The sequence below is a fragment of the Suncus etruscus genome, chromosome 2 (genome assembly GCF_024139225.1).
Source record: "Suncus etruscus isolate mSunEtr1 chromosome 2, mSunEtr1.pri.cur, whole genome shotgun sequence".
Classification (NCBI taxonomy): domain Eukaryota; kingdom Metazoa; phylum Chordata; class Mammalia; order Eulipotyphla; family Soricidae; genus Suncus; species Suncus etruscus.
The window spans coordinates 20,080,279-20,083,286 of NC_064849.1; positions in this window are offsets into that span (position 1 = coordinate 20,080,279).

The following is a 3,008-nucleotide window of genomic DNA, read 5'->3' on the forward strand; positions in this document are numbered from 1 at the left end:
ATTAAGTTGTCTATGAGATACTGACAGGAAAAGGGGAATTCATAGAAATAAATAAGCAGGAAGGATTACCATGTGTTGTTTTAAGAATGATTGCTTTGGAAACTTGGGAAAAAAAGTTGACTCTGAAATCAAATACAATGGTAGTTATACTAAAATTATTTGGGGAACTACAGAGCCATATGCATATTTTCTAGGTAAATTAACAAAAGCGATTGAGAGATGAATAAATGATAAAGACCTTCAAAAATTCTTGACAAAAACTTTAGCATTAGATAATGTTAATGGATATTGTCACTCAATATTACACCCTGAAAAGGAGGATACTATGGAATACCTATATGCTTGTAGAAATGCCGGAACTTACAATTATCCCCTTCCACTCCCCAATGGTACTTATGATTATTTTCTCCTTCCCTCCGTCACAGTCCTTATGGCCTCTGCTGCCCTGTTGTTGCTCCCTACTACTGCACCTTTAATAATATAAGCTATTCAGGTGCAGACTCCGGGGAATCAGATCAGTGGCCTTCATCAAATAAAAGTACCTGAACTTTGTCTGAGGTGTGGTAAGGGAGTTCATTGGGCAAGAGACTGCCATTCAGTTTCTCAATGTCTCACTGGCAAATGAAAAGGGATTCAAAACCAATTCATGAGTTCATGTCAGGTGCTTTAAGTGTGGCAAATGGAACATTTAAGAAAACACTGCAGATCACAATTTCTTTCTGTACCAGCTTGGGGATCTGCCTCCTTGAGACCAGAACTTAATCAAACTATCTTGGAAAACTGGGTAAGGGAACATTCCCTGACCCCTCAAAATAAGGAAACTTTCTCATCAATAATTCAGCTCCCCAGTACAGACCAAGAGAACTCTGCAGCTTAAGCTCATTAAATCCTGACACTTCAGGAAACTGCAGTTTAGATATCCCCTGTCCAGAGGACTTAACCATCCTCCTGAGTCAATGCCCTTAAAAGATTAGGTCTGGGCCCGGAGATATAGCACAGCGGCGTTTGCCTTGCAAGCAGCCGATCCAGGACCAAAGGTGGTTGGTTCGAATCCCTGTGTCCCATATGGTCCCCCATGCCTGCCAGGAGCTATTTCTGAGCAGACAGCCAGGAGTAACCCCTGAGCAACGCCAGGTGTGGCCCAAAAACCAAAAAAAAAAAAAAGATTAGGTCTGGGGGTCGGAGAGATAACATGGGGGCAAGGCGTTTGCCTTGCATGCAGAAGGATGATGGTTTGCATCACAGCATCCCATATGGTCCCCAGAGCCTGCCAGGAGCAATTTCTGAGCATACCAGGTGTGTCCCAAAAATAAAAACAAAAACAAAACAAAACAAAAAAAATATTAGGTCTGGCATAACAGGGCCAATACCTAGAGGGACTTTAGAGATGATTTTAGGAAGAAGCAGTTTAATGCCAAAGAATAGTAAACTCACCTGGGAATTATAGATTCTAACCACGTAGGGGAAATAATAGTTCTTGTCTCAGTACCCACAGTTTGGACCTTTAAGAAAGGTGAAAACATAGCTAAAATTGTATTAATTTCTTATGTTATGACTGGAAAATCAGAATGCATAAGGAAGGAGGTGTTGGAAGTACTAACCCTGAGGTTTCTGCTAATGCATTTATAGCTTTTACTGCTAAGCTTAAAGATGAAAATCCAATGTTAACTCTTGAAGTTCAGGGTATGAAGTTTAAAGGAATGTTTGATTCTGGTGCTGAAGTACCTGTGATTTCTTTAAGAGATTGGCCCCCAAATTGGGCCCTACAAGAAATTCAGAAACGTTTAGAAAGGATAGGAGGGGTCTTGTCTCCAAATCCTGTTCACCAGAACACTAGTATTTGAATTGCACAGGACTGGAAAATCAACAACGGTATTCAGACCATATGTAGTTCCAGTTTCTTTGAACTTACAGGGACATGATTTGCATTGGCATCAGGGAGCAGAATATTACACCCTCGCCAAAAACATCTTCCAGTATTATTTCAGAGGTTTTGCCTTTTTTATTGGAGCCACTGGGTTAAAGCAGATGATGATAAGTCTAAAGCCACTTTCTGGCTCATCATATTGATTTGACCTTCAATTCATTACCTCAGCTAAGCCTAGGTATCCCTGATGTGACTGGGAAACCATAAAGTTGAACTGGCCTAGGAAAAGTCAAAGTCGTCTAAAAATGAGCTGCCTCACCACATAATGGTCAGATGAAACCTGGAGACACCTCAGGACATCATGATTTCTACATAGGATAAGCGCTAACACCAATATCTTTAAGTTCTGAAACCTGACAACAAAAACCATGATGGAGGAGAACCCTTCCTGGGACCTTGAAGACTTTGGAATTAGATAGATTAATGTGCCTGGAGTCTGTAGTTTGTCTATGGCAGGAGCTTCCTGGTTAGAAACACCCTGTTTTTTAGGCCAAAAGGTTTTGCTTCCTTATTTTCCAACTTTCGCTGTGCCTATGCAAAATTATGGCATCCCCTTTTATTTTTAGAGACATCTGTCCTTCCCTTAGTAAACTCACTTTCCCTTGGAGTATGTGTTAAATTATATTACCTCTTATTTCTTCATTATTTTTCTATAAAGTCCATTAGGGGGAGATGTATGATTAATTGAATTGTGGGATTAATCTGATCCCATCTCACTCACTATACATCTTGTTACTCATTGGTTCAAAACATCTTTGAATGTAGCGCCTTGGATTCGTATTTAGATCACCTAATCCCACCTCTGGGTGTGGTCTCTTCCTTCCTAATAAATACTTGGATTTTCAGGAAAATGCTCTCCTGTGTTTCCAGACTTCCATAGAGCTTGCTGCTTCTTGGGGGCTGAAGGCTTACTTGTTCAAATTTCTGAATCTGTTTCTCCCTCCGTGTGTGTGTGTGTGTGTGTGTGTGTGTGTGTGTGTGTGTGTGTGTGTGTGTGTGTGTGTGCATTATTTCCTAGATTAACATTTACTTTCAGACCCGTGTCTCTCCAGTGTCCTGGCTTTAGAACCTGAAGATTAAT